Source organism: Pongo pygmaeus, chromosome 4 (assembly GCF_028885625.2).
Source record: "Pongo pygmaeus isolate AG05252 chromosome 4, NHGRI_mPonPyg2-v2.0_pri, whole genome shotgun sequence".
NCBI lineage: Eukaryota > Metazoa > Chordata > Mammalia > Primates > Hominidae > Pongo > Pongo pygmaeus.
Genome location: NC_072377.2, coordinates 160,300,747 through 160,325,126, shown reverse-complemented (window position 1 = coordinate 160,325,126; position 24,380 = coordinate 160,300,747). Strand labels below are relative to the sequence as shown.

The following is a 24,380-nucleotide window of genomic DNA, read 5'->3' as shown; positions in this document are numbered from 1 at the left end:
TTTCTGGGCCCTCTCTGTGTGGGTGCCATCTGATTAAGCATCTGTAGGTGTCAAAGCCTGGCTGACATCCAGACCTTTCCTTCTGGCTAGACTTCATTGGCCAAATGTGGCCTTTCAGCTCACATCTGTCCTCCAGGCTGGTCACACACGGGGTACTAGCATTTTGGCAGACTATACAAGCACAACAATTACAGCTGTCTCTGTGTGGTCCTGCACATCCAATCCTCTTAATTAGCTGGCTTGCTTTAAGTTCATTATTTGAAATCTTGCCCTTAACCCCAACAGTGTAGTCCTCCCCAAAGAGATTTTAAAGCACCTCTTTCTCTTTCATTAGATTATTTCTAGATACTTGATATATTTGCTCCTCTAACGATATGTGTTCTTGAATTTCACTTTCTACTTGTTTCTAGTTTATGGAAATACTACTGGAGTTTTACAGTAAAACTCTGTGATACCATGCTCTGTAATAATGCAAATTTGGATATAAAGCCATTGGTGTTTGAGTCCTCTCTGGCCTCCATTCTCCCATAGGTATATTGGCTAACGTTCTTCTCCTCTAGAGACTGGAGGAACACAGAAAGTGACTGTTTTTCGCTCTGTAATCATGTGTGACTTTCTTGGGTCGTTGTATGGATAACTGGGTACAGCATAAGTTTCATCTTTACTTTTGTACTCTGTGTGTCAGCACGGATGGCTTGAAATATTTTACTTTACACTAACCTCACCAGAAATGAACCCTCACATTTTACTGATTGAATTTTTGAACCCCACATATAACACTGTAGTGGAATGTTATAGTACATTGGTGTCATTTCCTGCAGACTTGCTAAGTTTGTTTAACATCTCTAATAATTTGCTATAGATTCTTTTAAATTTTCTATATCATCTAAAAATAATGAAGTTTTTGTTTATTCCTTTCCTTTCCTTGTGTCTTTACCCCCAATTTTATCTTCATTTCTATAAAGAATATGTGTTGATAATGGACATCCTCATCATATAGCCAATATTAAAGGAATAGTTTCAGTATTTCACCTTGAACATAATACTTGCTGTAAGTCATTTGTAAATACTTTTTATCAAATTAGGACCCTGCCAATTTCTTATTTGGTAAGAGTTTTTATTATAAATAGGTATTAAATTTTATTAAACATTTTTCTGCATCTACTGAAATGATTGCATGATTAATTCTCTAATGTTACAACCTAAATACAACCTGAAGTTCCTTAAATCAGCAAGTAATTGCTATATAATATATAATGGTTTTCATCTTTTTTATGTGATGCTTGATCCAGTTTGCTGATATTTTGCATGGGATTTTTGTCTTTATTGTTATAATCAAGACTGGTCTGTTTCTTATACTGTCATGTGCTACCTCATAAAATGAGCTGGGGAGTCTATTCTCTTTTTCAATTCTCTGGAGGAGTTGGAGTAAGACTAGAATTATTTCTTGTTGGACATTACATAGCACTCACAGGTATTGTTATCAGTGTTTCAAGATTTCATTTAGGGGATATTTTGAAAAACACATTTAATTTATTTATTTATAGGATTTTCATGTTTTATCTATCTTGTGTCAATTGTATTAATTTGTATTTGCCTAGGAATTTCTTCATTTACTCTAAATTTTCAAAATTTTTGGCATAAAATTGTAATATCTTCTGGTTGTTTTAAAAAAGTATGTAAAGGCTCTGTAATCATGTTCCTTTTTTATTCCTGACATAAGCTATTTGTGTCTTCTCTCTTTTTCCTTGATCAGTTTTACCAGAGGTTAATCAATTATATTGGGTTTTTTTTTTCAGAAAAGCAAATTTTAACTTTATTGATTCTCACTATTATCTGTGTGTTTTCAATTTTATTAACTTCCATTTTCTTCCTTCTACTTTCTTTGGATTTGCTGTTTATTGCATTCTTCAACTGAACTCCATTTTTCTGGATTTTTTGGTCCATTTGTTCCATGAATTATGAAGAGATGTTTGTTAAAATTTTTTACATTGCAGATTTGTACATTTCTCCTTGGAGTCTGTCAGTTTTTGTTTTCATTTTTTTTGAGGCATATTATTAGAAGCACACAAATATATCTTTCTTCTTAGAGACAGGGCTTCATTCTGTCATCCAGGCTGGAGTTCAGTGGCCTGATGGAAACTCACAGCATCCTCAAACTCCTGGGCTTACTCCTGGGCTTAAGCGGTCCTCCCACCTCAGGCTCCCAAGTAGCTAGGACTACAGATGTATATTACCATGCCTAGCTCATTTATTAAAAAAAGAAAATTTAGGAGACAAGTCTTGCTATGTTGCCCAGGCTACTCTGGAATGCCTGGTCTCAAGCAACCCTCCAACCTCGGCCTCCCAAAGCACTGGGATTGTAAATGTGAGCCACTGCACCCAGCCTACAAATATATCTTTCTGTTGAATGAGATCTTTTACCATTATGAAGTTACTTTATCTCTAATAATGCTTTTATGTCTTAGATTCTACTTTGTCTGATATTAATATGGCTACATCAGTTTTCTTTTGATTAATAGTAGCATAGTATATCCATCTTCATCCCCTTTTTTCTATATTCTAATGTTTTAGATCTCACTCATATAAACATTATAAAGTATGTTTTTTCAAAAAAAATCCTATCTGATAATTGGTTTCTAATAACTGGAGTTTTTTCCACTTACACATAGGTAGTTAATGGCATATTTAGGTTTGATATCAACTGTCTCATTTTGTGCTTTGTATTTCTGTTCTAGGTTCTTCTTTCTCTCCATTTTTGTCTTCTTTTAGAGTAACTGTTATTATTTCATTGCTCTTAACCTCTACCAGTTTTGGAGATTATATCTGTGGCTCATTACATCCGTGCGCATTCATTTGAAATGGGCACATTAGAAATTACAATATGAATCCTCAACTTTAAAATATAATATCAGACATTATTCTTCCTTACAGACAATTCAAGTAATTATTTACTAGCATCTTAGCTTATATGCATTTCTTATGCAATAACTATTTTATTAATTTAATTTTAATATCTCTTCTTTATTTTTTTCTTGCATCTCAGACTTTCCACCAGCAACCACTTTCCTTCTACTTGAAGTTTCTTCATTAGAGTTTCCTTTAGTGAGGACCTGATGGTAGCAAACTACCTCCACTTTTGATTGTGTGAAAAAAAAGTGTTAAATATCTTTATTCTTAAGAGATATTTTAACATAAAATATTGGATTAACAATTACTTTCCTTTATCACATGGAAGATCCTCTGGCTTCTAGCTTCTGTTTTATTGTTGAGACATTGGCTTTCATTCTAGACAGGGGTCAGCAAATTATATGCCCTGGCCAAATCCAGCCTACAGCCTACCTGAGTGAAGTTTTACTGTACAGCAACCATGCCCATTCATTTCCATATTGGCTATGGCTGTCTTCACATTATCATGGGAGAGTTGAGTATTTGTAACAAAGACCACATGGCCTTCAGAGCACAAAGCAACTACTTCTTGGCCCTTTTTAAAGAAAGCTTGCTCACCCCTAGTTTAGCAGCCACTCACTTTGAAAGCCATTTATTTTCTCTGGTTTCTTCAAAGATTTCTCTCTTCCATTTTCTCCATTTTCACTACAGTATGCCTCTTTCTATTTATCCTTCTTGAACTGTTTTGGGTGTCTTGAATTTGTTGACTAATACCTAATATCAGTGCTTAAAAACTCTGAATCATTCTCTCTGTTAGCTATCTATTAGTGCATATAAAATTCACCAATTAGCTGCTAAGACAATAAACATTTATTATATCTCACAGTTTCTGTGGAAAGGAAATTTGGGAGTGACCTGGCTGAGCAGCTCTTGCTCAGGAGCTCTCATAGTCTGCTTTCACACATCAGCTGAGGCTGTATTCAGTCAATACTGAAGGATTGACTGGCACTGGAGGATCCACAGTGAGTACTTCACATGGCTGGCAAGGTGGTACTGGCTGTTGGTGGAAAGCCTCCATTTCTCTTCAGATGAGCCTCTCCACACAGCATGGTGGCCTCATGAGATGATGACTGGCTTCCCACAGAGCAAGAATTCCAGGATAGAGAGATAGTAGGCAAAAGCTACTCTTTTAATGATGTAGCTTTGGACATAGTATCATTGATGCCACATTCTATTCATTAGAAGAAAATCACTAAATCTTGTCTATACTCAAAAAAGAGGTAAATTAGGCTCCATCCAGTAAAAAGAGGAGTACCAAAGAATATGAACCAATTTTAAGACCACCCATTCTTTTTTTTGTTGTTATTGAGATAGAATCTCACTCCATCACCCAGGCTGGAGTACAGTGGCATGATCTCAGATCACTGCAACCTCAGCCTCCTGGGATCAAGCAATTCTCATGCCTTGGCCACCCACGTAGCTGGGATTACAGGTGTGCACCACCATGCCAGGCTAATTTTTATATTTTTAGTAGAGATGGGGTTTCACCATGTTCGCTAGGCTGATCTCGAACTCCTGAACTCAAGTGATCCACCCGCCTCAGCCTCCCAAAGTGCCAGGATTACAGGTGTGAGCCACCACACCCGGGCCCCATTATTCTTTATAATATTTTCCCCCACTCCTATTTTCTGTTGCTCCACTTTTTTTTTGAATTTCAATTAAATATAGGTTAAGCTTTCTCATTGTATCTATGTCTCTTACCTTTTCTTCTGTGTTTTCTATCTTTTTTTACTGTGTTACACTATAGATAATTTTCTCTGTCCAATCTTTCAGTTAATCAATTGTATTATTAACCATATCAACTCTGCTATTAACCTCATGAGGTTTTCAAGTTCAGTCATTTCATTTCAAAAAGCTTTTTGTTAATCCAAAAATGAATTGTGTCTATATATTTCATTTGGTTCATTTTCAAATCTACTAAATCACTTCCTGCAATATCTTATTTCTTGCAAATAACTTCATTTTGCATTAGATTTCTTTAAACATAATTATCAATTTTGTTTCCAGATCTGTCTCTGCTAATACCAGTATCTGAAGTCTTTGTGGAATTTTGTATGCTTTCTCTGCTGATTTTTACTTAAGGAGGCTAATTTTCTCATATATTTGAATCTTCAGTTAAATACTAAACAATTTTAGTATTTAAAGAATTGTTCTGTTCTGCCCTATACACAGGGAACACTCTGAGTCTACAAACACCTTAAAACTGGCTCAAGATTTGAGATTCTGGGAAAACACAGAAGATTCAGTCCCTGGCTGCAACTCTTCAAAAGAGCTTTCCTACTTCTTCTTCCCTCTCTCTCTCAGCTGTTAGAGACTTTGAGAATTGTAGGTGAGTGTGGTCAGAGGATTGGCTAGACTCCTACTTTATGACAAGATGTTTATGTTTGTCCATCTTACCCCAAAGAGTAATCAGATAACATCCTTGAGGGAACACAGTAATTAAAAATTAGACTGAGACTTGAACCAAGGCTCTTATGTTTCTCCTATGCCATACCTGATCTCTACAATCAATAACTGGGAATGTTGGACAGTGATGATTATGGTATTGCCTTTTCTTTCTCTTATCCCACAACAGAGCCTCCAGGGGAATGTCCTACTCAGCAATATCAAGTCATATAAGAGCTTAGGTATGCTGGTGAGAGGAGTTCATAGATGCTGAAGGCAGAAGCTCTGCCTTTTACTATCTAGACTGCCAGTGAGCAGAAGTAAAACCTTCAACTTGAGTAATATGAGGGGTGCTAGCTGACTACTGGGAGAACAATTGTGTACCTTCTGAGACAGGGCTGCCACTACTGCAGAAATATAACAGCACTGTCTATAAAATAACAGGGTATTTTTTCATGGTACATGTCAGCAGGGCATCTGATTGATGCACTGCATTGTTTTCAATCATGGTTTTATGAGGTCCCCATTAAATATTGAAAACCAAGCTATATATTTAGAACAGTAATTAGTCTGAAGCAGCCTCTGTGCCTTATCCCCTTTAAAGTTTTTAAGTAAACCAAGGATAATAAATATTTAATGTACTGTACCTCATCGTCATCTGATAATAAGATTTGTTATAGGGTTATAAAATGTTATATTAGGTTCTTACAGCACATCATTAATATTGTAAAATGTAGCTGGGCTCCCAGGCAGAGCTGTCTGACAGAAAAACAATAGAAAGATAAGTGATATCAACCATTTTCTCCAAGAGCTTAGAAGACAACCAACTAAGAGGTCAAAAGATGTTTTTAGTGCATTTGATATACATTAAAGAGAAAAGAAGGGAGAAGACTATGAGGAAAGACAATGAGAAAACACACAGAGGAAATTTCCAAGAACATACAGAAAACAAAGAAAAGAGGTAGAGAGGTGATTAGTTGTGGGAAGGATTCAAAGATCAGGTAGAAAGTTGGATGGAATAAACATTAGTTTTTTGATACATTTAGATACTAGGATTCCATGTTCCTTTAAAAGGGGATTAGTATATATCACCCTATAATATGCCACTTTGACATAATAATGATTTTGAGCTGGAAGCAACTGAAACAAATCAGACATAGGAAGAGTTCTCTGTCCTTCCCCATCTGCCTAAAAGTAGGGCATAAATTTTCCTTGTTAAACAGGTGTCCCTTCTTTCCCATATCAGGAAGAGGAGTGCCAAAATGAGTCTATATAAAGAAATGTTGCTAAAGAACTGTTATCTACCATTAGTTTCCCCCATATATGTTCTATTGACCCTAGAAGTCCAAACTCCTTTCCTTTTTCCAGGCTCTTCACAACTTATCACCCTTTGTTAAAGTTGTATATAAACCCCAGAGTACAACTGCCTCTTTGGATTTTTCACTTCTTTTCTGTGAAGCCCTCATGCACCTAAAATTAAAAATATTAGCATCAATAAAATATATGTGTTTTTTTCTTGCTAATTGTTCTTTTATGAGTTTAATTATCTGACCCCAGTTATAAAAACCTAAATGTGTAGAGAAATAGTTTTTCCTTCCTTACACCTTATAGTTGAAACTATAGCCATAGGGATCTCATGAGGCAATTTATTCTACCTCATAGATTCTCTGAAATAATCCAGTAGCCCTTCCAAATGATTGCTGCTATCCACAGAGTAAACTCTGATAATAAAATAAGTATTGCCTGGCAATAGCAATAGTAAACCAAGATTAGAGTTTAGACATTGTTATTTACTTCTGGTCCATTTCTGTCAACTACATAAACAGGCTAAAGTTTAAAAGTGATATCAAAATCTAATTTAGGGCCATAACTTTCAAACCATTAACATCAGAAGGGAACTTGGCCATCATAACAGTCTATAGTAGTTAGGAGTATGACCTTAGAAGACAGATAAATTCATGTTTCATGCCTAACATACATTAGCTGTGTGACTGTAGACTTCCCAGGCATCACTCTCCCCATCTGTACAGCTTACAGTTGATAATAACTAAGATTATGCAAGCAATGCACTTAACACAATGACTGCATGTTTTAAATAATAAATATGAACACTGATGCTGACAGTGAAAAAGAGGAAAAGAAGAAGAAATTATCCAACTTGCTATTTTACAAATAAGAAAATTAAGGCCCAGGGAGGAGAGATAACTTGTTAGAGACAACACAGCCTATTATTGCTGAAACAGAGGGCAGAGTCAAAAATCTCTTTTTCACTGTAAGCTACAATTTATGGCTCTTATTATGTATCTATGTTGGCATTAGGTACATTAGGACCAATAAAAAAAGAAATACAAAACATGGTCTTTAATGTCAAGAAATAAGATTTATCTATTGAACACTGGGAGAATATAAAATTTATGCCATGACTAACATTTATTTAATAAGTATTATAGAAATTACGTATGTCTGCAAGAAGTTAATGAAATTGAGAGGAAAATTTTTATGCTATAATGCAAAATTTAAAAGAAAATAACATTATGTGTAGATATATAAGAAAGGAAAAAAAATAGACCAGAATAAAAGGTACCAAAATAATGACAATGATTTTTTTTCTCTAAGTGGTTTTCTTCTTCATCATGCTTTTAACATATTTTCCATAATTTCTACCAATGCACATATTACTTTTTAGAATTATAAGAAAGATATGTTTTGTCTCACCAAAGGAACATTACATATAGTGGGAAAAGTGTCTATTCACAATAACAACTACAGCATACATAAAATATCCAGAAATACAATTTTAAAGAAGGTTATAAGACTTATATAAATAAAACAAAATAACCCCTAAGACAATATTATATTATACTGACTCCTATAAAAAATTTTTCCAGAAAATAAAGCTCTTCTAAACTTCATCTAGAATTCAAAAACTATAATAATTAGAAAAAAATAATTTAAGACTAAAGAAAATACAGATAATTTTTCAGTCATCTGATTGACCAGGCTGAAACAGACAGACAACGCCCAGTGCTGGCACTTTTGGTGGACATGTACTACCTTTCTAAAGGAAAGTTTGGCAATATGCATGAACATTTCAAATGGGTATGCTCTCTGACCTGTTGATTCTCAATGTTAGTAATTTAAGGAGATAATCAGACATGTGTACAGAAAAGGTTGGGGAAGCATTGTTGTGTTCACATAGAATGAAAGAACAACCTAAAAACAACCAAGCATGGCCACCATGAATTAAATTATTCAGTAAATAAATCATAGTTCATTCATACGAAGGAATTTTACATAGCCACTAAAAACTGTATGGCTCTAAACTCATGGCATTTTGTTAAACGAAAAGGGAGATTACAAAATAACACGTGTAACATGTCATACTTATGTGAAATTACAAACACACTGAGAAATATTTGGGAAGAGGGCCATTTCACAATGTTGAGATTTTGAGTTTGGGGGTTTTTGTTTGTTTCTTACTTATACTTTTTTATTGTTCATTTTTCCCAATAAGCTTGAATCATGTTCATAATCGGAAATAAACTATAAAGTTCATTTCGTGTTGGAAAAAAAGTAGTACTTTCAGTGAAGAGACAGGAAAACAATAGAGTGAGTCAATGTAATCTAAGGAGAAAAGATGAATCTAAAATCTTTGTTTTGCTAAATTACTTCAATCTCCTCCTTTGTCAAAACTTATCAAAGAGTCCAGGGAGTTAGTAAGCTGATTAGTTTACAAATGTTCTTTATCTTCTCTTGAAACTATAGCAATTTTAATGAGCAGGAAAATGTCCAAAAAGGAAGAAAAATAGGCTATCCAACTCTGGGTAAGATATGAAGATAACTTCTCTAGGGTCCTAAGAGATGGGAAAATAAGATAATCTGAACCTAAAGAGAGATTTGGAGTTGGTTTGAGAAAGAATGTTCAAGCTCAGAATCCCTGGAGATCTTCAAGCAGAGCTGGACCACTACTTGTTGAAGATATTTTACAGGAAATAGACTTATCAGAGGAGGCACTGGACTAGACGATCTCTGAGTTACATTCTAATCTAAAACTGACTCTGTTCCTCTGTAGCACTTAAAAAAAAATTCCGAGAAAATGGTGGCTTGAATGCAATTCCTTTACTCTCCTCAATTCAAATCATTTTATTTCATTTATATCAAAGCCTGGGGCTCTGGTGGCTGAGTGCAAATTTGTAAGAGACCCAGGGTGCGCACAATTTATCAGCCTTTGTTAAAATTATATATAAGCCCCAGAGTGTAACTGCTTCTTTGGGAGAATAAAAGGGAAGGCTTTCTTTGTTATGTACTAGAGAGACATATTAAGACTACTGTCAGAACAAGGAAATAAAGGTTTACTTCTCTTAAGAAAAAAAGAGAGAGAGAGAGAGCCTTGGGAGAAGGATTTCAACTAAAATGTGGATCTTGGGAATGTTTGGCTTACAGAGATCTGTGGACCCAGGGGACAAATAAACAGAGGCCCTAGTGTCTATCAGATCTCTCAGGCTCCTCGAAAAAATGTTAACAGGTGAGTGAAGCATTCCCACCCTTCAGGCTGAGTGAGTACAGGAGACAGGAAAGCAGGGAGATGTACTCCAGGTTAACAATACCTTAGAGCAGCATAGCAGCCAGAGACAGAAAGATCAATCAAAACAAACAAAACACAAAACCAACCTTTGATAGATGCTAGAAGAGACAGACGACAATTTGAAAAGAAAAAAAAAAAAATAAGAGCTTAGGGATATCTGCGTATACCCCCTTTACCTTCTACTCCCATTCCTCAAGAGTACTTTCCAGAAATAAAAGAAATAGTTTCCAACTAAACTATTTAGGAGATGAATTAAGGGAGAAGATGTTCAAGATCACTGCTGAGACATGATTTAGTAGCCTAAAAAAATTTAGAGTATGAAGAAATACATAAAAAGATAAAAATCACAAGACAAAAAAGATGAAAATGAATTGGAGGAGGACTATGAGAGATTTAACATACAAATGAAAAGAGCTCTAGAAGATGTGTTTTTTAATTATTGTGGATGCATAGTAGTTGTACATATTTATAGAGTACATGTGATATTTTGATACAAGCATACAATATGAAATGATAAAATCAGGATGATCAGGATATTCATCACTTCAAGGATTTGTAATTTCTTAGTGTTAATAACATTTCAGTCCCACTCTTTTAGTTATTTTGAAGTGTACAATAAAATATTGTTAACAATAAGATCTATTATGCTACCAAACACTAGATCTTATTCTATTTGAGTGTATTTTTGTACACTTTAGCCATTCCCTCTTTATCCCACCTCTCCCTATTACCATTCTCAGCCTTTGGTAACCATCATTCTTCTCTCTGTCTCCATGAGTTGAATTTCTTTTTTAGCTCCCACATTTGAGTGAGAACACACCATATTTGTCTTTCTGCACCTTGCTTATTTCACTTAACATAATGTTCTCCAGATCTATCCATGTTGCTGCAAATGACAGGATTCATTTTTTTATGGGTCAATAATATTCCATTGTGGGTATGTACCACATTTTCTTTATCCATTCATCTGTTAATGGACACACAGGTTGATTCCATATTTTGGCTATTATGAATAGTACTGCAATAAACATGGGTGTGCATGTATCTTTTTGATATCCCAGTTTTCTTTCTTTTGGGTATATATGCAGCAGTGGGATTGCTAGATCATAGGATAGATATAAATAGAGAGAACAACAATTCAAAAAGTGAGAGGGATGGAGTTAAATTGTAGAGATTTTTTGTTTTGTTTTTGTTTTTCGCATTTCAAGTTTATTAAAACTTTAGCAGTACAAGTTATCCAGATTGCAGATTATCAAAAGATCAACTCAACGAAATCCACATTTTAAAAAAAGGGGCAAGCATAAAACAACCCAAAAACAATGAAAAGGGAAACAACATAAAGAAGATTCACTAGCAAGTCTCTCAAACTTAAAATTCAAAACAGAATGGAAATAAGTTTATATAACTCACTCATCCACTTTTGTCTTCATCTGTTTCAGGGCTTGATTCATAATCAAATTTTTTTTTCTTTCATGTACATGGTCACTTTCTTGACCCTTTGATTCTCGGTTTTCTTTTTCCACTGAGGATCTGATCTTCTCATCCTCCTTATTTTTCAATGTGAAGGACTTTAATTCATTGTCCTGACTGCTTTGTTTTATTTTTGAGAAGGGACTTTTATCTATATCAGCCTTTTTCCCCCCTGCTATTATTTGAGCTATTGTGATCATGACTTTTACAGTACATTCTTTTCTCACTCTCAGAATTTTCTTTTCTGTGTGAACTCTTACTTTCTTGGTTTCTGTATTTTTCTTTGTTTCTGTTTTTACTTTCTTCTGTCTCTAAGCTCCGTGAGTCTCTCCTCCTTCTCCCCCTATGTTTACTTCTTGATATTCCTGGTGGTGTTCTTCTCCCTCGGCTTTGTGACTGTCCTCTTCTCCCGTATTCCCTTTCTCTGTATCTATGGTACTCCTCGCTTCTGCTGCAATCTCTGTCATGGCTTCTTGATCACACTCTTCTGCTTCTGTCCCTACTTCTGCTTTGCTCTCCTGTTCTGCTATTATAACTGTGTTTACCTTCAGTTATATCACATTCTCTACTCCTGGATTGTGCACATCTATCCTTTTCCTTAGTTTTACCATGATCATGCTCATTACTCTTTGATTCTGTTTAGACTTCTCTTTATTTCTACCCCTTTCCTGATCGTTTCCTTTTGAATCAGGCTCCTTTTCTTTTTCTTTAACATTCTCATGATCCCTTCCTTTGCTCCTTGACCTCATCCTCTTTTCTTCATGTCTATTATGTTTTGAATCTCCTTCTTTACTCTTTGATTTCTCTTTGCTCTTACTCTTAATTTTAGATTTGGCCCTTTTCTTCACTTTGTTCGTATTATATTTATCATCTTTTTCTGAATTTCTTCTGATGTCTCTCTTTGCTGTTAGATTTACAGTCTTTAACTTTCTTTTCCTTTTCATTTTTTCTGTTTGGACTCTCAAATACATTCCTGCGGTTAGTTATTTTTCTCTCTTTTACTCTAACTGGACTTGTCTGATTTTCTTTTATTTCATTCAACTCACTCTTACGCCCTTTGATCCATCTTTCACCACTTGATACCCTCATCCTTTGAGCTCTCTGCATCTCTTGCCTCCAATGTACAGGTGTCTCACTAAGTCTGAAACAATCCCTTGATCTGGATCTGGAAGGAGTTTGATAACACCTTGATCCTCTTACTTTAATTCTCCTGCCAGATCTAGTAACTAAAAGTCGTCTCTGGTATGAAGCAGGCTGGGAGTTAGATGGATTACATTCTCTTTCTCTTTCTCTCTCTCTGGCTTTTCCTTTCCATTGCATCAGCTTTAGGAGGACTTTTTCTCATTAGGAATCTATTTTCAGGTATAGGAGGGATCTCTTCTGGATGGACAGTAGACTGGGGTTGTGCTCTAAGATTTTCAGTTTCACTCTTACTAGATGCACTCTTCTTGCTTTTCTTTCACTTCTTCTTTTCCTTCTTGTGTTTTCGGGAATTTTTCCTATGTTTTTTTCTCTTTTCTTTGATTTCTCTTCAGAGGCATTTTCGGAATCACAGGAATCAGGTGAGAACTGAGAATCACTTGAGCTATCTTAGTCACTAGATGATGAGGAGGAAGATGATGATGATTTATACCTTTTCTTTTCTTCTTTCTTAACTTTAGATTTGGGAATCAGCTCTCCACAACTGAGTATCTGTACCTCTGTAAATGCTTTGCTAGCAGCATCCGTCTTGTGGTTTTCTATCTCTCTTACAACTTCTTGGCTAGAGATTACTTGTCCAAAAACATGATGCCCATCTAAATGAAGAGTTGGTTTCATTGTTATGAAGAACTGTAAACCATTTGTATCCTTCCTTCTGTTGGCCATTGACAAGAGAAATTCTTTGTTGTTTTTACCAGCAAAATTCTCATCTTCAAAAAATCCTTCTTAGATAGATTCCCCTCCTCGTCCATTTTCTTCACTGAAGTCAGCACCTTAAACCATAAAATCCTTGACAATTCTGTGAAAGAGACAACTCTTACAATGTAATGGCTCCGAGTTGATTTCCCTGTCACCTTTTGACCTGTACAAAGACAACTAAACTTCTCACATGTTTTGGGGCACACATCAGAAAATAATTCAAAGACAACTCTTCCAGCATGTTGTTAATGGCAATGTCAAAAAAAAATATTCGAGGACATTGAAGCTTTATTCCTGTGGCTCCAATACTTAATCTTCAAATGAAGACAAGACCAAAAAAAAAAAAAAAAACCAAGGACAACTGATCCCTTGGCTCTCGCACTGGTAGAGTTTCCTCTTCTTTTGGTCCAGTCCTTTAAACCGCTTCATATCTACCCCCTCCAGAAAAGGAGCTAAAGCACGCTAACTGCCTCCCTCCTAGACAGCTGAGTCCTAATTCTAGAGGTTCTTTTTTTTAGTTTTCTCTTTATTTGCTTGTTTTTTCTATTCTTTGTAATCCGAGTTGTCATCAGTTTAAAATAATTGATTATAAGATGTTATTTGCAAGCTTCACATTAACCACAAAACAAAAACATATAATACACACAAAATAAAAAGCAAGAAATCAAAACATACTGTCAGAAAAAAATTACTTTTATACAAAGGAAGTCAGGAGAAAAGGATAAAAGAAACAGGATCAACAAAACAACCGGAAAACAAATAAAATGGCAGTAGCAATTCCTTCACTATCAATAACAACACTGAATAGAAATGGGGTAAATTATAAATTATCTAATCAAAAGACATGAAGAGTCTGAATAAAACACACACACACCCATGCGCGCGTGCACACACACACACACACAAGACCCAACTATATGCTACCTACAGGAAATTTACTTCATGTATAAAGACACAGATGGGCTAAAAATGAAGAAATGGAAAAAGACAATTCAAGCAAATGGAAACCAGAAAAAGCAGTATATCTACTTTTCAGACAAAGTAGATTTGAAGACAAAAACTGTAAAAAGATATAAGGTCCTTATATAATGATAAAGGGGTCAATTCATCAAGGGGGATATAACAATTGTAAGTATATATGTGGAAAATATTTGCATTTGAAATACAAATAAAAGGAGCCTCAGAAATGGAAGAAAGATAAAAATTTAAGAATTTTTAAAAAGACAGAAAATCTATAACTTTAATGAATTTCTAATCAAAATTTAAACAGGATTTCCATAGAAATAGAAAAATGGATTTTAAAATTGATACAGAAATGCAAACACTTTCGAATAATTAATGAAAATTCTAAATAAATGATGAAGACTACTCAAATGAGAACAACCAAAGCCTATTCATTTGGAGCTTGCTATAGTAAGAGAGTCAGCCACTACCACTTATACTTGGCAGAAATACAAAGCAGGCAAGGGAGCTGGAATAGTGTTAACCATTAGAATAGCTAAAATTAAAAAGCCTGAAAATAGCATGCATTGGTGAGGATGTAGAACAAATAGAACTCTTATAACACAGCTGGTAGGAATATAAAATAGTACAACCACTTGGATATCAGTTTGGCAGTCTCCTAAAAGTTAAACATAAACTTACTGTACTGCCCAACAATTCTACTTCTAAATAGTTAACAGAATTAAAAATATATTTACACAAAACATCATACATAAATGTTCATAGCCAATTTATTTGTAATTGCTAATCATTGGAGATAATTAAAATGTCTCTCAACAGATCCATATTGTGAAAAGAAAATAAATCTTGGGGCCCCAAAATCACTAAGCTAAAGGGAAAAGTCAAGATGGGAACTGCATAAGGCAAAACTGCCTTCCCATTCTATTTAGTCATCCTTCTGCTCACTGAGATAAATGCATATCTGATTGCCTCCTTTGGAAAGGCTAATCAGAAACTCAAAGTATGCAACCATTTGTCTCTCACCTACCTGTGACCTGGAAGCCCCATCCCTGCTTCCAGTTGTCCTGTCTTTCCAGACTGACCCAATGTTCATCTTGCATATGTTGATTGATGTCTCAAGTTTCCCTAAAATGTATAAAACCAAGCTGTGCTCTGACAACCTTGGACACATGTTAGGACCTCCTGAAGCTAAGTCACGAGCACACATCATCAACCTTGGCAAAATAAACTTTCTAAATTAACTGAGACCTGTCTCAGATATTTGGGGTTCACAATAGATAAACAAAATGGGATATTTTCATCTAATAGAACATTCTTCAACAAACAAAACAATCAACACAGATAACAAACAAATTCTGAATTAAAGGATCTGATTTAAAGGATCTACATGGCACATACTCTAAAATCGACCACATAACTGGACATAAAAACATTCTCAGCAAATGCAAAAGAACTGAAATCATACCAAACACTCTCAGGTCACAACACAATAAAAATAGAAGTCAAGACAAAAAAATCACTCAAAACCATGCAATTGTATGGAAATTAAACATGTTCCTGAATGACTTTTGGGTAAATAATGAAATTAAGGCAGAAATCACAAAGTTCTTTGAAAATAATGAAACAAAGATACAACATACCAGAATCTCTGGGACACAGCTAAGGTGGTGTTAAAAGGGAAATTCATAGCACTAAATGCCCACATCAGAAAGTTAGAAAGATCTCAAATTCACAACTTCACAACTGAAAGAATTTGAAAAGCAAGAGCACATCAACCCCAAAGCTAGCAGAAGATTAAAAATAACAAAAACTAGAGCTGAACTGAAAGAAATCGAGACACACAAAGCCATTCAAAAGATCAATGAATCCAGGAGTTGGGTTTTTGTGAAGAAATTAATAAAATACATATACAAAATGAACTTCTAATTAACAATTACAAGGTAAAGATATAACAGAGAGGGAAAAAAGAAAAACAAATTCTGCAAGAAAAAGTAGGCGACTTCATATATAATCTCATGGTAAAGCAGATTCCTTTATCTAAAACTAGAAAATAAAGTGTTCTAAAAACCATTTCTAGCCATATAAAAGTTCGAACATTTATAGCAAAAGACATTGTCTTAGTCCATTCAGGCTACTATAACAGAATACCAGAGACTGGGTGACTTATAAACAACAGAAATTTATTTCTTACAGTTCTGGAGGCTGGGAAGACCAAGATCACGGCACTGGTGGATTTGGTGTTTGGTGAAAGCCTACATCCTAGTTCACAGGGGCCATGTTTTCACTGTATAATCACATGGTGGAAGGGATGAACAAGCTCTCTGGGGTCTCTTTTATAAGGGAACAAATCCCATTCTTAATGGAACTTGATACCTTCCCAAAGGGCTCATCTTCAAATATCACCACCTTAGAGATTTGGTTTCAACCTAGGAATCTGGACGGATGAAAATATTCAGTCCATAGCAAACACTATAATCAAATTCCAGTGCTGAAAAGTGAAAATGGGTGCCTGTAATGTATTTTTAATCTCTTTTACATTGACAAGAAGGAAAATTTCCAAGAGAAAAGTATGTGAGATTGTGAATAGGAATTCACAAAGGACAAACCCAAATAGCCAATAGAACATAGAAAAAGGCTTAAAATCTCTACCAGTCAGGAACATGTGAACAACTCATCCAACAATGAGTTACGATTTTACAAACATTAGACTGGCAAAAGACCAATAACAATTCTTGCTAGTGTAGACTTGGGAAGGAAAAGTTTATTCTTGCACACTTCTGATAAAATGTAAATTATTCCTGTTTTTTTTGGAATACATTCTAGAAACATTTATTACAATTAAAAATACATATACTCTTGACTCAGTAATTCTACTCTTGGGAATTTGTTCCATAAAAATAAAAGTTTCACTACATAAAGATATATTTTTAATGATGTTTGATGCAACATTGTTTGAAGTGGGGGGAAAAAAATAAAACAAACTGAACAAAAAACATCCACCAGTTGAGGAAAGGCTGGCAAAATTGTAACCATTCACACCATAAAATAGTATGCTACCATGATAAGTAATCAATTAGAACTTCAACAAGATTTCACTGACGAAAATGAGATCCAGAAAAGTCTGCATATCAGTCGAGAATGTGTTTGACTGTAAAGAAAAGAAAACTCACTGATCATGGTTTAAGCAAATTGGGGTTTATTTTGGAAATCCCAAGGTCAGCAGTTGCCGGTATTAATTCAGCCACTGAAAATGCTATCAGGCACTCAGCCTGATATTTCCATCATGCCACCATTAATATTATAGCTTTTATCTTCACATGTGTCCCATCATGGTCCAAAGATGATATTGTCATTTCAGGTTTTATTTCCACTTTCCAAGATGGATCAAGGGACAACAACAACAGCAGCCAAATTTATCCCACTTATTAAGAAAGAAAACTTTCCTAGAAATCCTTGCCATAGATTTCCTCTTGGGTATAGTTGACCAGCACAGGGACATTTGCCTACCCTACAACTCAGCACCAAAGATGTTCACTGTGACTTCAAATGTTAAGCTTTCCAGCCTCTATTATTAAAGGAAGGGTCAGGAAAAGATATTTTATAATTTGCAAATATTGTAAAAATATATTTTTATACTATAATCTTATTTTTATAAATCAATGACAAAATTCTATGAATATGCATATGTGTTTTTGTCTATGATTATATGAGCTTGAAGGAAAATATAGACACATACCTACTAAGCCTTTATGTGGATTTCCTCAAGATAGGTAATATGGATAGAGAAGGCATGAAGACAGAAAGCAAGCCAAAAAAAAAACATTGTTAACTATGATGTGATCTTATGCATGCATTTAAATAAAATAAGATATATAAATATTTTTAAATGTTTCCAGCATATTTTCAAAGATAGTAATTTACATCACAGCATGCATAATGAGGACCATTTCATTTGTTATAAAATACATAAACTTATATGTGCCTGGAAAAATAATAGCCAACATTCACTGAGCTCTTACTTTGTGCCATACATATTTATACAAATGACTTACCTATTTTAATCCTCTCAACAATGCTATAAGTAACTAGTGTTATCCCCAGTTTACAGATATGAAAACTAAGGCTTAAAGGAGTTCAGTGGCTCATCCAAATAACACAACAGGTGAGTGAAAGAACATACATCATATTGTGATGTATGTTCTTTCACTCACCTGTTGTGTGGTGGGGGGAGCAGGGAGGGATAGCATTAGGAGATATACCTAATGCTAAATGACGAGTTAATGGGTGCAGCACACCAACATGGCACATGTATACATGTGTAACAAACCTGCATGTTGTGCACATGTACCCTAAAACTTAAAGTATCATAATAATAAAATTTAAAAAAAGAACATACATCATATTAACATCGCTCACCTCTGGAAGTGGAATAAGGATAGGGTTGGGGAAAGAGGAAGAGAGGTATACACTTTTCCCTTTATTTACACAGAACATCTTCACTATTTTTTGATGAGTTTGTGTTTTATAAACAAGTTGAGATTTCAAAAAGAAAAATTGCAGCCAATTTTATCCCATTTATTAGGACTTACACTTAACTATAGCAGTGAGGAAATTTTATTTCCTTTTCTATACCGTTTCTATATTTAAATTTATTTTCTTCACTTACTTCCCTATATTATCTTTTCTTTTATTTCTACCGCCTAATAACATTGTTTAGTCTCCTCAATATTTCTCCAATTCTCGTCTTCAAAGTAAGATACATTATATCTCCCATCCCCTCACACACACAGAAAGAAATCCTAGGGAGAAGAACAGAAACCAAGCTCTCTTCTCAAGATTAGAGAGGATTATACATGTCAGAGAAATGCATTTTGATGTAAAACAGATCTGAATGCAAACTCCAGAGAACTGAACTGTCAAGCATTATTTGAGGAAGGTGATCAGGCAACGTGCCTGGGGTCCCATCAGATAGAATTCATTGTCATACATGGTAAGAAGGAAGCAGAACTAAGATAGAGAATGTGGATACACTCAAAGTCCCCGTATTAAACAGAGATTGGAATGCTACACTCCAGTGTCAAATCCCACAACAGTCTGGAGAAAAATTTTGACTCAGAGAGAGAAAATCTCTTCAGCCTCTTAAGTCACTAGATCCCTGCCTCCGCTTAGCTTCTGACTTTGAGCATGTTCCAAGCTTCGGTTGGAAATTGCAATGGGGAGTGGATTAAGCACAGCTGGGCTTTCACACTTAAACCTTGAGCATTAACGGTTCAGCAAAGCAAGGTTTTCCCATTAGAACTACTGTACTTCCAAGTCCAAACTATTGATGAGCTCCCAAGTTTAGTCCATCTGTAAGAAATATGCAAGCATGTTGCCCATAAACTAGAGCACACATCTTAAAGTGGAATCAGAGTCAAGGAAAACAGCCAAATTGAAACTGTTTTGACTAAACAAATAGTATTTCTCACACATTGCTGAGGTAAAAAGAATAAAAGTTTTCTCAACACCAACTTATCAAATACAATAACAATTGAACATTTAAGGGATGGGAGAGATCGCCATTAAATGCAACTGTTTTTTAAAAAGACTCCAAACACACACACACAAAAAATGTTAATATTCTCCTCTTAATAAAATAATATCTAGAATGCATTTTCAAAAAGTTTGATAATTTAGCTTCAATTCATTATTATTATTATAAATGCATAGAGATATTCTTATCCATAGTGGTCTCAGTTTTAAAAATCTTACTATATTTACAACTTGTTTGAAGATGCTGAGTGAGATTTCATCCTTGTTTGGAACATCTACGGGCTCATATTTTCCTTTATAGCCTTTATCTTGAAATTTACCTGAATTCTCAAAAGACCATGAGAAGTGAGATTTAGAAAATGGGAAACATTCCATAAAAGTATTACTAAAATAATCTAAAATTATGTTTCACCAGTATAAAGGGAAATCCACTAAGACTCGCCTAGAGGCTAACATTTCTCCATTGTTACTAAAATTTGCTAGGAATAACTTTTAATAATTTAGGTTCCCTGTGAGTGGTCTTATCATGGGATAAGGGAAGGGAAGGCATTGAACACTGAGAAGAGAGGTGAATGGACTCAAAGACAAGCACAATAAACAGGTGCTGACAATGAGAAGGAATTTTTCCTTTTTAGAAGAAAAATAACAGTAGGAAAATAACAATAATAATAGAAGTTAGAAATTAAATCGAATAGACAAAGCTTACCAATCTTTAGTTACCCACCATGGGCTAGTTATGACATCAAGTGTTTTCCTTGTAAACCTCACACGAACACCTTTATTCCTTCCATTTGGAATATGAGAAAACTGGGTCTGAGGGAGGAGCTTGCCCTTGGTCACACAGCTAGCAAGTGGCATAGGTGAAATAAAATATCTGTCCTGTCTGATTCGAAAGCCTTGCTTAGAATCACCTGAGAGAAAGAGATGCTGCTTAATATTAGCTAGAGAGATAAAGAGGGTAGAAAATAGTTGTACAACATATGTGCAAGAGAAGGAGAGGAGAGTTGAAAGCTTGAGGAAGAAGGATTAAGGGAGAAGAGGAGAGGGGAAGAGTAGGGGAAAGAGGGAGAGAGCAAAATGGGGTTTCCTTGGAGGGCCCTAGGAAGTTACCCAGGGATGATGGGGACTACATTGTTTTTCAAACTAGATTTTCCTGTTTGTGTCCCTCAGCTAACAAACTGATTCAAAGCTCTCTTCTTACCTTATACACTTCTGAACCTTATACCACAGATAACTCAGAATCTTTGCTAATGAACTAAAACCGGAGAAGAATCCAAGCTGTGAGATTCATGCTCCAGATATCCAAAGGCAGATTGATATTGAGTTGTTGCTAATTAAACTTAACTTAGGAGATATATCTCCAGAACCCAGCCCAAAGTTTGTAGAACCATGACCATATAGGGCTATAATTTCACTGTGACCTATTCTGTCAATTCTACCTAAAATAAATAGGGCACTAAGCCACTGTATCCTGCCCTTGAATTCTCAGCATCCCATCGGGAACATAACAGAGAAGCTGCGCTTACAGGATCAAGCAACATAAAATCTGTGCAACCAAGACTTTCTGTAGCATAGTAGCCAGATCAGTTGTGTGTTTCTTTGTTTTTCTTGCAAGCAGTAAAACTGGCTCTGGCTAACTGAAGCAAAACACCTTTAGTGGTAGGACATAGGATCATTTGAGAACTTAAAAAATCTCTAAAGAGCCAATCTTAGGGGAAAAAAAGAAGCAGAGATCCAAGCAGCAGGAACTAATCAACAATTAAGGTGACAACACTACAAAGAATCAGCTCCAATCATCTTTTCATCCTGGCATCACTGAACTCTATAATATTTGGAGTCCTCAAAATGAGAAATGAGTTGGCCTTATTTGGTTCTCTTACCGATCTCTTGGCTAGGGCAACTTGATTGACAGCTCCATCAAGAATATGAACATTGGGGAAGAGACAGTTCTACAAAGGAAAATCGGGGACGGAGTTCTCAAAAGCGGGGGGTGAGGTGAGAAACCAATGTTTTAAGTAAAGGGAAAAAAATCCACTCCAGTATCCCAGGGCTTTGATTTCTCTTAGGGATCTGGATTCTCTCATTCACTCATGTGCATGTATGTTCTTTCTTTCTCTCTGTCTCTCTGCCTCTCTCTCTCTCTCTCTCAAGACGGGGAGAGAGGAGAAGTGATAAAGAAAGGAACATGCAGAAAGAGGGATGACTTTCAAAAATATCCAAGGCAACTATTCTGGATGAAAATAATGTATACATATGTAACTAACCTGCACATTGTGCATATGTACCCTAAAACTTAAAGTATAATAATAATAAAATTTAAAAAAATTAAAATAAAAAAGAAAATAATGAGCTTGTGACACTTTTTTTTAGGTTTTTCAGCCTTTTTTTCTGTTAGAGCAGTTTTAGGTACACAGCAAAATTAATAAGAAGGGGCAGATATTTCCCATATAACATCTGCCCTAGCACAGGCATAGCCTCCCCCATTATCAACATCCACCACCAGAATGGTACATTTGTGAGCCATTATTATACTGACACATCAATATCATTCAAAGTCCATAGTTTACATTAGGGTTCACTCTGTGTTGTGCATTCTATGAGTTTAGACAACTATACAATGACATGTAGCCATCACCACAGTGTCATACAGAATATTGTCACTATTTTTAAAATCTTCTATTCTCTCCCTACTTAACCCTTGCAACCACTGACCTTTTTACTATCTGCATAGTTTTGCCTTTTAAAGAATGTCATATAGCTGCAATCATACAGTACGTAATATTTTCAGGTTGGCTTATTTCATTTAGTAAGACCCTTTAAAGTTTCCTTCTTATCTTTTCATGGCTTGATAGCTCATTTCTTTTTAGCCCTGAGTAATACTCTATTGTCTGGATATACCACAGTTAATTTATCCATTCACCTACTGAAGGACATTTTAGCTGCTTCTGGGTTTTGACAATTATGAATAAAGCTGCTAAAAGTATCTATGTGTAAGACATAAGTTTTCTGTGGACATAAGCTTTCAACTCTTGGGTAAATATAGAGGAGGTCAATTGGCAGACTGTATAAGAGTATGTTTAGTTTTATAAGAGACTGACAAAATGTCTTCCAATGTGGCTGTAACACTTTTCTATCAGCAATGTATAAGAGTTCCTGTTGCTCCACAGCCTTGCCAGCATTTGGTGTTGTCAGTGTCCCACATATTGGCCATTCTAATAAGTGTGTAGCAGTATCTCGTTGTTTTAATTTGCATTTTCCTGCTGACATATGATGTAGAGCATCTTTTCATATGTTATTTGTTATTTGTATATATTTTTGGGTGAAGAGTCTGTGATGGTCTTTGGCCCATTCGGACCATTTTAAAAGACTTTTTGAAATGGTATAATAATAGCAGAAATGTTTATTTTTGACACCTTAAAATAGCTGTTTTAAGAAAATTAATTTTGATGAAAATGAAGCCCTTTAGTCTGCTGGCACCTTGACATGCAAATCTGGGAGAAGTTATAGTGTGGAGTTCATAATAGAACAGTTTGAAGAGCTGTGGGATGAGAATGTGGAACTAGAAATCAGAAAGTATATTCTGTTAGCAGAAAACCCTGGACTGCTCAGGACATGTACACCAAGACTGCCCTTTTGGGAAAGCCATTTATGGTCTATGTTCCAAAACAAAGCTGAAAGAGGTGATAACAAAGCAAAACAAGATAGAAAAGTGAAATAGTAGAACACATAGATCCAGAGGAGTCTATACAGAAGGCATGGGAAACAGGATTAACAGAATAACTGCCTTGACAGCTAGTGGCCTTTCAAGTACAGTTCATGTCCCTCTAGAAGAGTGGTGAAATTTCTAGGCCTTGGGGAAAAGGTATACCCATGATAAATCCTTCTATAATTAAACCAGATGGATCGGTTTCTGGTTTACTGCTATTAAAACAATTCCAGTATAAGACAAATACCCTTAGTTAATTTTGCACCAAAAGTTCGTCCTGGCCAGGAATCCCAGGAGGCTGGATGCCAGTCAAGATGGGTCATTTGACACAAAGGAAGGAGAGGCCTGCAAGGGAACCCTGCTATGGAAGCTTTAGTATCAGTAACTATGGGGATGAAGATATGAGCATTTGCCAACTCAGGCAAATGATAATTATAAACAGAGATCTGAAACTTGCAGTTCTGGCAGGCATTCCATTGCTAGCCCCACAGCCTGTGTTGGGTGAATCATGAAACTCCTATCAGCCTCCCTCAGATTGTGAGCAACCAAGTGTGATGAGGATACTTGTCACTACTTTTCATAGCTCATGAGTGGTGAGCGATTACTGTGATTAACAAGGACACTGGGTCCATTCACATGATGAACTTGCAGCTTTGAACAGTGAGGAATTATGGTGATTAGCAATTCAGAGTGATTAAAAGTTCACTGGCTAAGGCAAAACCTCAGCCGATGGGGAAAAAGTGATGGAGGGGGCATGCCCACTGCATGGGGAGTGGATGCTGATACAGAGCCACTAATATGAGAAGCAGAGGACTGACATCAATTGTCATTAATTTGGTTGCATCCACAATGACCCATAATAAACTGACCTTCCCTGACAGAGAGAAAAGG

General features: G+C 35.5%; 1 pseudogene; it reads right to left on the bottom strand.

The window, feature by feature from the left end:
• Nucleotides 1-11,329: 11,329 nt before the first annotated feature.
• LOC129036262 (peptidyl-prolyl cis-trans isomerase G-like) overlaps nt 11,330-24,380 on the bottom strand; it is a 48,000-nt pseudogene continuing 34,949 nt past the window's right edge.